At 37.3% G+C, this 11,797-nt stretch overlaps 1 pseudogene; it reads left to right on the top strand.

Moving 5' to 3' along the window:
* The first annotated feature begins 2,262 nt into the window (after window positions 1-2,262).
* LOC120721493 lies at window positions 2,263-5,574 on the top strand (annotated as a pseudogene).
* The last annotated feature ends 6,223 nt before the right edge of the window (window positions 5,575-11,797 follow it).

The following is an 11,797-nucleotide window of genomic DNA, read 5'->3' as shown; positions in this document are numbered from 1 at the left end:
GGAGCTCATATGACTCCTGTTTTAAAGTCACTACACTGGCTACCAATCAGATTTAGGTTCCATTTTAAAATTCTAGTTTTAACCTTTAGAGTACTACAGGGAGAGGCCCCTCCCTGTATTGATGATTTGATTCGTACACATACCTCTTTTTATAACCTCAGGTCATCGAATCAAAACCTTTTAGTGGTCCCCCACACTCGTTTTAGAATTCGAAAGGACCGATCTTTCCAAGCTGTTGCACTCAGACTGTGGAATGCACTATTTCTACGGTGTCTGGAGTCGGTGGAGACCTTCAAAAAGCAGCTAAAACCATTTTTATTTCAAAAAGCTTTTAATTAGACCAGGGTTTTTATGATGTATTTATAACTGTATTGTGTTTTCTTACCTTTCTTGTAAAGCACTTTGTGACACATGTCTGTGAAAGGTGCTATATAAATAAACTTTATTTACTTATTTACTTATGTGTATCTGTGCATCGTGAGGATTTATTAATTGATCCATTACCTGATTTATTTCTAAGGACTTCATACAAACAAAGACAGTACAGATGTACCTGCACTTAGATCAGTCAAATGCTTGCAATGGGGAGAGGGGTCTCTACATCATTTAAGTCAGCCACAGCCACTTCTGTTTTGGCACCTGTTTTTCTGTTCTGTTCTGTTTTTGTATGGTACTACATAAACTGAACATGAAAATGGGAGCCAGAGCTGCAGCAGCTCTATATGCATGAGTCCTTTCATATTAGTTTTAATTAATTATATCTGCTTTATGTCTGCACCAAATGTGGCACTCTAAGACAGACAAAAAGTTAGCCTTCAGTTTTTAGATGATGCCATGTTTGTTGAGATGCTTGGGCACAACTGGTGCAAAGTTTAGATTTCACTTTTGGACCATCTTTGTCAACAAAATACAGCCACACAAACGACTCCTCAAATATAAAATCTATTAATCTGGAGAAGATGTTTAGTAAATATAAACATGAAATAAATTGGACCATTTTAGGTTAGGTTAGTTAAAAAGGTATTTTCAGTCTGATCCTCCTGGTGCAAAAATTAATGAACAAAGATCATTGATGTAGTGTTTTTGTCTTTGGGAGTCTAATGTCGGTGATTGTAGCATATTGATCAAACATTCGAGCAGCTGACCCTGAGACCATAGCCCTAGGCATTAGAGCACCACATACTGTGTTCCTTTGTTCTTTCAGAGCACAAAATGCTGCGTTTATGACATAGTTGAGCAGGCTCCATGCATCTCTTCCGTATCCCTGGTGACTTGTTGGCAAAACAAACCGTGCTCATTAAAAAAAAATACATTAACATCCCCCCTTTAGCTGTGACCTAGCAGCATCATTATGGGTGAAAAATTGGGAGATGTTGTTAATCATGTTCTGGCCTTTTGTGTTAAAGGCCATGTATTGTGAACATTGTAAGGATTAGTTGCCCGTAGATGAAAGCATTTTTCCTGGTTAAACTAGGAGCTTAAAACAAGAGACTGGAATCTGTTTGATGCTTTAATGTATTCTCTTCTTTGAAGATTAATAGTTATTTATGTTTTATTACTAGTTGTCTTTTTAATGTATGCATTGTTTATTCCCACCAGTGTCATTAATCCGTCTGTCATCTATTATGGTCATCCTGGGGCTCCTAATGACAGGACAATTACAAATGGAGATATGTGGTGAGTACCTTTTTGGGGGGTGGGGGCTTTTTCTCCTACATGAGGAATTTTTCCACTCAACAATATTTAGTGAAGGCCATCAAGTGACATGGTTACTGTTCTTGTGACCTTTAGTGACTTCTGAAATCTATACACGTTTTTGCACTCAAGCATGTAAGATATGCAGTCTGTTTGACATGGGTGGAGAGTGCTATTGCTGTCCTCAGACACCACCTGCTCCTTCCCAGCTAACGGCAGGTTCAGAGGACCATCTATGAGGCCATCCTGAAATCTTCACATGCTGTAATGGCCGCGATCAGACCAGGCTATATTATTTTCTATTCAATTATGGAAATGGTCATGTAGAAAAACTTAAGGGTTACATGATAATATATTATAGAAATATGCTTTTGTTTTTAAGTACAAATCATAACTGTGATGTCTTTTTAAAATCTTTCAGTAGTTAGAAAAATATACAGTTGGAGTCTTGAAAAAAATATCGTTGTGAATTACACTGACAATTCAGTAAATTTTAAATAACATGCATAGTTACATTTTTAACACTTTTTCTGTTTATTGACAAAAATGTGTATTTCGAAGGTGTGAAGTGAACCGACATGCACATTTTTGGCTGACAGGGTTCACCTGGAAGAACTTGTAAAGATTGGCATCCTACATGGCAGCGTGGAGGACATGATGAAGGTCCACCTGGGCTCTGTAATCATGCCCCATGGCCTTGGACATTTGCTGGGTATTGATGTGGAGGATGTAGGAGGTTACCCTGAGGTTAGAACACAACTCATAAATTCTTAAGGTGGCCTACAACATAACAACTAGTCAGCAGTTATTTCCAGGACAGTCTTAGACTGGAGACAGTAGAGGATCAAAACGTTTCTGTTCCTGGAATATTGATGTGTCATCAATGATAAAGAGACCAATGGTGCAGACGTGAGAGAGGAACAAAAAGAGGCAAAGCTGTGAAGAACAAGTTCAGGATGAGGGCAGCAGTGAGGGGAAGATAAAATGTTGTTTGAACTGTGAACATAAATAGTTTCATGCTGCAGTGGAGGGATTTGTACTGATATGCAGTAAATAAAGAAGACAGTTAACAGTATTTCCAGTAGAACTGCTAAATCTTCACAAGCTAAAATCAACAGTAAGAGAAACACACTTGGGGGGGGGGGTCAGCTGAATGCAATCAGCTTGTGGATTAACTCTCGCTAGTTAGTTAGCTACAGTCAACTGACCAAATACTTCAAACCTGATCATCCCTGGGAAAAAAAGCTTTCTACAATTTAATAATTTAATAGATGGGGTTTAAAGTTGTTACACAGGTATCTACATAGAGGTATATACTAGATACCTATACTATATACTTTATCAACAGAAATAATGAAGCACACAATTTGATGAAAAATCATTTCTGTTGATGATCCAGCAACAGAATTCCATTTTCCAGCAGTAAATGTATCAACAATAGACAGTATAAAACATGCAAAGATCAGGAAAAGAAACCACAGGAAAGTTTTAAGCCTAACATTAAAAGTAGAGATAGTGTCTGTCTCCTGAATCTAAATGGGAAGTTGGTTTCACAGAAGAGGGGCCTGAAAACTGAAGGCTCTGCCTCCCATTCTACTTTTAAATACTCTAGGAACAATAAGTAGGCCTGCAGTGCGAGACCGAAGAACACTAATAGGGTGACATGGTACTACAAGGTCATTAAGATAAGATGGGGCCTAATTATTTAAGACCATGTATGTGAGGAGCAGGGTTTTGAATTCAATTCTGGATGTAACAGGGAGCCAATGAAGGGAAGCCAATACAGGATAAATCTGCTCTCTCTTTCTAGTCCCTGTCAGGACTCTTGCTACAGCATTTTGGATTAGCTGAAGGCTTTTCAGGGAGTTTTTAGGAATTCCTGATAATTACAGTAGTCCAGCCTAGAAGTAATAAATGCATGAACTAGTTTTTCATCATCACTCAGAGACAGGATATTTCTAATTTAAGAGATGTTGCGCAAATGGAAGAAAGCAGTCTTACATGTGTGTTTAATATGTGCATTGAAGGACATGTCTTGATCAAAAATGACTCCAAGGTTTCTCACAGGGTTACTGGAGGCCAAGGTAATGCCATCCAGAGTAAGAATCTGGTTAGATACCATATTTCTAAGATTTTCAGGGCCGAGTAAAATACCAATAATTTACAATAATTTCCTTCTCTCACCCCAACTAGTCGCAGCATGGCCCCGCCCCTCCCTGAGCCTGATTCTACCTGTTAAAAAGGAGTTTTTCCTTTCCATTGTCGCCAAAGTGCTTGCTCATAGGAGGTCATATGATTGTTTTGGTTTTCTCTGTATCTATTATTGTAGGCTCTACTGTATAATATAAAGCGCCTTGAAGCGTCTGTTGTTGTGATTGGCGTTATATAAATAAAATAGAATTGAATTGGAAAAAAAAGAAACCGAGTGTGGAAATACCTTAAATCTGCGTTATTTCTGACAGCCGCCAGATCAATCCTTGAATGACAGATCATTCTTAAATGGTTTGACAAACAAACAAAAACTTTCTTCTGAAAATGAGCAAAACCACCCAGAGAAAAGCTTTGAATTCTTTCAGGAATCCTGGGGAACTACTGCTAAAGACCAATATAAAAACTACAAGAAAGTCTGGTTTCTTTACTGTACTGTAGCTTAAAAAAAGCCTCAATTTAGTCAGTGTACATTCACCACTACTGTTATTTACTGTTTAGGGCACTGAGTGAATTAACGAGCCTGGATCGAGGAATCTTCTGATGGGCCACCTGGTGCAAGAATGGATGGTTCTCATGGTGGAGGCTGGCATATACTTAATCAGCCACCTGCTGGACCAGGCTGGCTAACCCTGCCCAGAGCTCCTTCATCAACAATCAAGTGCTGGCTCACTTCTTTGGTTTTGGCGGGGTTAGTATGCTTCTTTTTGTTTATGTTGGACCAATATGGTAACAGAACATAGGGCCAACTAATACAGAAATGAATTCAGCACAAAGTATGCACTTGATACTTGTACTGCAGTATGTCAGGATTGGTATTCTTTCATGATTTGCTAAAGGCCACATGTGCAACTTTGAAGAAAAAAGCTATAAAGACAGGATAATGTCACTTTAAGCATGAATACATCAGCGAGTTTAAAATTTAAAGCCCAACTATCTCTAAAATATGTCTATCAGGCCTGACTTTCCATGTCTTTTTACTTTGTCTTGTCTTTAAACACACACTTGCATATAATCACTTGCTTTGGGTGTGGACAAGTCAGACACTGTTGCATGTAGTGAATGAATTGAATAACTAACATTTTAACATATTTTTGATCAATTCAAAGTCATAACAGAACCTAGATTCTTATAGATTTTATAAACAACTTTATGAGCTGGAAATGATTATGGAGAATCACAAATTAGCTTTAACTAATGATGTAAAACTAACTTATTTTTGTGTCAGAACCATGTTGGGAAATTTCAATTTCATATTGTGTTTTCATTGTCAATCTTGTGTGACTTTTTTGTGCAGTAACTGGACTTGGTGATGTGAAGTGAAATGCCATGAGCCATGACATCACTATAAATAACATTAGGGCCTTCAGTTATTCTATTATTTGTAACTCATGTTAGTGAGAAGAATTAATATTAAACTAGTGCTCAGACCTTGCATAGTTGAGCTAGAAGTCAATCAACATATTTTTTTTTTACTTCATTCACCTATTAATTATATAAGTAAATAATGTAACCATGGTCAAGTTAGAATCAAAAATGCTATGCTCAAATTAAGCATCAATATTAACTAATAGGCGACCGTGACTCAGGGGGTTGGGAAGCGTATCTGTAACCGGATGGTCGCCGGTTCGATCCCCGGGCTCTCTGTCCTGGTCGTTGTGTCCTTGGGCAAGACACTTTACCCTACCGCCTACTGGTGTTGGCCAGAGGGGCCGATGGCGCGATATGGCAGCCTCTCTTCTGTCAGTCTGCCCCAGGGCAGCTGTGGCTACAACTGTAGCTTGCCTCCACCAGTGTATGAATGTGAGAGTGAATGAATAGTGGCATTGTAAAGCGCTTTGGGTGCCTTGAAAAGCGCTATATAAATCCAATCCATCATTATTATTAATAATAAATACAAATTCACTTTAAACTGCGGTGTGTTTTGGCCCAGTAGTCGATGACTGCAAAACACTTCATTTTTCTACTTTTTCCACTGTAAGTCATGAAGCATGTGAAACCTGTACTAAATGATTATGAAACGTGAATGAAGCAGTGGAGAATGGGAAAACAAACTATGTCTCTACATGGCTTTGCTATGGTGTCAACAGCCACAAAAGTGTTGGTGTGCTTGACCATGTGATGATAAAAGATCAAGTGTTGAATGAAAATTTTTAAAAGAAGCAGGAAGACTGATAGTTATCAATTTTCTCCAATTTGCTAAATTTGTTTAATCTTTTTTTAGTACCTCTGTTGTATCCATGGAACATAAGGTTTTTAGCTGTCAGCGCACAGCATTGTTATGGATGGAGTGTTTTCAGATGTTGCTTCTAATTTCGATTTAACCTTTTGGTATAAAGGTCACGTGTAATGAATAGTTCCTGGGGGTTTTATTCCTGATCCAAGCAAGCTTAAAAACGAGGACCTGAAAAGCACAGAAGAAATTATCTAGGTTTTATATCCATCCATTCATCCATTCATCCATTCATCCATCGATTATCTTAGCCCCTTATCAAATTCAGGATGGGGGCTAGATTTTCTATTTTCTGCCATATTCACTTTTTACATGTTTTTATAGTTTTTTTTTATTTATTGTTTTTGGTAAATAATAAACACTCAAACTATGCGTGAATATGGATAGAACATTTGTGGCCATAACTGTACAAATAGATAAATTACACAATTATTGAAACTATTATGTGTGTTAGATTATTAACTATCATAGGTTTCAGTACAACTTAGTGCTGAACAGTTCATACACAATGTACAATGTTTGTTAGTGTTTATGGCTGATCTGTTCCCTGACTGGCCCTTGTTCCAACAATAAGTTGCACCTTTGTCTTTTGTGTTTTTCTTTCAATACCCCTCTGCTCCACCTTTTCTTTTTTTTACATTTCTATAACACCAGGAGTCTATTCTTCAGGAAAAGTGGGTATCTTGCATACATAAAGGATAGGTGAGCAAAAGAGAGCAGGCAAATTGATAGTCACATATGATGCATGGATTCTGAGAGCTCCCTCAGCTCTCCTTTAGCTATATTATAACATTGCTATTCAAGCCTTTTGCTTTCGAGACATGCTCTGGATTCTGAAATAGCTGGAATATTGATGTTATGTCAAATCAGGATACAGCCACATTCATCGGTTTAACATTTTTTTTTTTTTTGACAAGTCTGCCTGTGTCTGGTAATTTAAACACGCAATTGTATTTTGCATTCTCTGATGTTCATGGACCAAAGCTGGTGCAGGTCTTTCTGACAACATTAATGAAAAGGTTGTTTTTACCTTTCTGGCTTTGCACCATTCCAAGAGACAAACTCTTGAGTTGAAAAATAAAGCCAACAGAAATGCCCCAAAGTGTTTTTCCTCTAGTGCCAACTTGAGTTAGATTTGTCTCTTTATTAATTTATTGTAATTTTGCCTCTACAGCAGATTTTAAATCAAACAATCAGGCTCCGATTAAAGTGTAGTGTTTCAGCCTTCCCTAATGCGTTCTAACAAATTACAAAGAATTACTGTTTATTAAAGTCTGAAATCAAGTGAAAAAAGTATATATATTTAAAAAAAAAAAAAAAACATTGTCACATTGTCCAGAAACTTATAGGCTTAACTGTAGATGCCAGTTATCTGTGAATTAAATGATGCCAGATAAATCTACCATCACTAAACATTCAGACCTTTCTAAACTATAGACACAATGTGTATTTTATTTATTGTCTATAAAAGTTAAATTTTCAGAGCAGGTCAAACTGGAAGCATGTGAAATATTAATTTTATTTTCTGAAACTAAAACTTGGAGAAGAGACACAAACTGCTGCATCAGATGGTGAATTTTCAAAAATCCAATAAAAAATGTGTATGCAATGAGTGTGACCCCTCAAAACATTTTTTTAAAAACATTTAAAAGTAAGGTTGAAGAGTTTATGGAATTTTAGCATTTCACAAAAATGAAGCAAGAAATTTCACATTGTCATTCTCTATCATTTTTGACACCTCACATCTATCTTTGGAACACTTCAGGGGTTCATAGAGAGTATAGGAGATGTAGCTACTGTAATAACTATCACTGGTTTTGGACTCTGCATTTTGAAGTGTCGGGACACCTGTCAATCAATGTGGCCCTGCCCCTAACTCAATTATCAAGGTGGATGAGTTATAAAATTGAGGACAAAAACTATCCATAGAGCACCAACTATTTCTAAACCAGGATTTAAATCTTTCTAATGCTGTAAAGTTGCCCATTTACACAAGGGCTCTATGGGGATTTATTTCATTTTGCATCTAGCTTCTAGTCCCACTCAGAGAAACTGCAGTTTTTAACACTCCCACATAGGCTTCAATTTTAAGATGCATTTTCCCCCTTGGGGTAATCCTAATTCGAAATCTATAAAGAACTTGAAAATACAGCAGTAAAATGCAGCCTTTTTGCAAATAACAGAAGAAATTAATGCTGCAGAAAATCGTTAGCTCAGCGGTGAAATAAACATTTTAATTTAAGTTTATTATTTTAACACTGAGTGTGCTCTCGCTGCTGTGTATTTCTAATTTGAGAACCGCAGAGCTCTGAAATGAGATTCATTTAAATATTAAAGGTTGCTGTCCCAGAGCCTAATAAAGAAAATGTGAAAATTGCTTTAGACTGTCAGCAAATCAAAGGGGAATTAATTTTATTGACTGAATCCTTGGTGATAAATAACCTGATCGATTTTCTATTGGTGTCTTTGCACATTGGTTTTTTTTGTTGTTGTTGTTTGTTTGTTTGTTTGTTTGTTTGTTTTTGGGGGGGGGTTCAGGAAAATAAAGTAACCTGTTTTTGGTAATTCAGTTATACACTTTTAATTACTCAAAAATGTATTTTCCTGATTTCTAGGCTATTACCATGAAGGGTGGTTGGGTTACTATTTACTACATTGTTGTGTCTACCTTGCTTATTAACGGAGGTCTGTTCTCACAGACGTCCAAACTCATTCAACCCAGAATTACACCTAAACCTGCCAGCCATGAAATTCTATGAGAACATATATTATCCTTTTGAATCAGATATCAGGCAAGATCCAGTCAGACACCAAGATTTATATTTACAACCTCACCTACCTGCTTGTTGATGGGTCCATATCTTGTGTCTTCACTCTTCATGAAGGAAGGTCAGACATATTGATTGTGGAATGAAATGATAACATCACATAACATCTATACCAGTCAGCCAAAAGATTAATATCACTGCCAGGTGCAGTGAATAGCAGCGATCACTTCTTTACAGTGCAGTTTCTGCTGGGAAATCTTGAATTCTGGTATTCTTGTGGATGTTACCTTGACATAAACTAACCACTTAAAAAATGTTGTAGACTAACTCCAAGAACTCCCAAGTGGCATCTACATGCCCAGCAGTGTTTGAGGAAAACAATAAAGAGCCCGGGGCACTGATGATGCAAACTCCCTGGATCCCAATCCGATCAAGCATCCGTGTTATGCACCAAAACAAGCCCAATCCTTGGAGGCCCAGGCCCACAACTCAAAGGACCCAAAGGATCCACTGGCAACATCCTGGTGCCAGAGAGATATGTCACTCTCAGAGGTCCCCTGTCCATGCCTCAGTGGGTCAGAGCTGTTTAGTTGACCTCAAGGGAGATCTACACAACATCAGGCAGGTGGTTTTAATCCATCTACTAGATTAGCAGATTGGATCATCAGGACATTTACCAGTGACCAGGTAAGTCAGACATTAGCTGAGAAGATAAGAATTAAAATCCATTCAGAAGTCAAGGAGGTTCACAAACAGTTCAATTCAGAACAAATTAATTCATTTCACTGAAATCTGACAAACTCTAGAAGGACTAGCAGTTCTTGTGAATTTTGGAGGGACAAACAGATGGATGACTGGCCGTTGCAGAACCTCATCAGTCCTTTGGCAGGATGACCAAAAAAACAAAACAACCAGAAAAAAATATTCTATTGACATCCAGAGATATAATTACAATGAATTCTTTTTGGACACAAGAGTCAGGTAAAGAGCATCAGATGTCTGTGTTTTCTCAGACTTATCTGCTGGCTGGTTATTGTCATGTCGATGATAACTGCGCCACTCAGAGGTTATTTTATTAGAGTGCACAACGATCTCACCTATTCAAAGTCAGGGTTTGAAAATTTCCTTATGACTCATAATCGCCATACTATACTCTGAAACAAAATTGTAGGCCAGCCTGCACACTTTGCATTTTGTTTTGACCAGAAATATTTTGGAATATTAAAGGTTCATTTTTATTTTCACTTGACATACAGTGTAAAGAAAAAAGCATTTTATATTTCCTATATTATGCAATAAATACAAGAAATGTCTGTCATGATCTTTAAAGCCCAGCTGTTCTAGTGTGACCTTCTTTTCTGTGCCATTACTGAACCTTAATGTTAATATCTTAATAACTTAAGACATATCTTAAAGGATATCAGTGCCTTAATAAGCCTTTTTAACACTTGCGCCGCATCCTTGAACTTTTCTAGACATTACCCTACATTCCACCAGAGACATTATAAGAGAAAGAAATGGCACTCAAAGAATCCAAAGTTGAATTCTGTTGTGGTAGACAGATAACTTCCGGCTGAAGAAAGCTTTCCCCAACAATTATTTTTCCCAAAACATTATTTTGGGGAAACTGAGACAATATTTTAAGCAGTTTTTGTCAGATTTTACTGGTGAATATATACATCAGTTTTTATATCCTGGTGACTACTAAAATTAAAGTTAAACTTAGATAACTATGGCCTTATTAGCAGGGCTGCCAAGTGACTAGATCTGCTTCTAGCACACTGACGATAGACTATCAAAAAAAACAGGAAGCATGAGACAAAAGCAGACTTGACACAGAGACGTGGACATGACAGGTTTAACACCAAGCACATAACGTAAAACTGAACAGACTAAACCTTCTCTAGGGATAAGACACCAGGCATACGAGGGAGGCACAGAGACAAGAGTGACAAAAAAGACACCGAACAGAGGGAGCACGGAATCAAAACCTAAGAGCTAAACTCTTAATGGGAATAAAACAGAAACACCAGGTAACAAAAACAGCAATACTAGAGAATCAGAACAAAACCCATAATACAGAATAACACCAGAGCTTAAAACATTGGGTCTCCGACCCAGGACTATGAAAATAATTTTGATTAAATTGTCTTTAACCTGCTAGCTCCGTATTACCTGTATGCTCTACCAGATTCTAAACTACATTTCCTTTGGTGAGAATGTGGTTGGCACAAGTCATCCTATCCTTTGATGGAGGACAACTTCAAAAATTCTCCCAATCTGATTGGCCCAACATTATCCAGAGTTCATGTTGGAAAACAGTAATAGTGTTTGTAAATATGAAAGTGGCCATTTCAATTGTACCTCTTTGTAACAAAAAAAATTATCTGTGGCACCAGATATAGTGTTTGTACTACAATCTTCTAGAAGTTGTGATTGCACGAATCATTAGTGTAAGTCCTGTTCCATGTGCATCTCTTCAATAAAACACGTTTTTTAAAATTTGAATGAACATTCATGAAAAGTCATAAACTTTGATTTATTGGTGAATATATTTTATGGAAGTATGTAAAACCTCAACAGGAGTACATAATGTAGAGATGACATGTGGACAGTGCTTTGGGGTTACCCAGCTAAGAAGCTGGTATTTAAAAAGATGAAAGTATTTTACATTATAAAGTCCATATTTTCTGAACATAGGGAACAGATGCATTAACTCTACAAACACTTGACTGCTCAGAATTTGATAAGAAATAATGTTTGCTTGTAAAGCAGCCCTTCTTTGGGTATCTGGTTTCTCCAGTTCTCCCCCCGTCTCACTAAAGATTCCACCCTTTTGTAAGAATGTGTAATTATGGACTGATCTACACAGACTGTGTTAGTCATTACGCAA

The sequence above is a fragment of the Simochromis diagramma genome, unplaced genomic scaffold (assembly GCF_900408965.1).
Source record: "Simochromis diagramma unplaced genomic scaffold, fSimDia1.1 OVJJ01000603.1, whole genome shotgun sequence".
In the NCBI taxonomy this organism is placed as follows: Eukaryota; Metazoa; Chordata; class Actinopteri; order Cichliformes; family Cichlidae; genus Simochromis; species Simochromis diagramma.
This window is presented reverse-complemented; position numbering and strand designations above follow the sequence as displayed.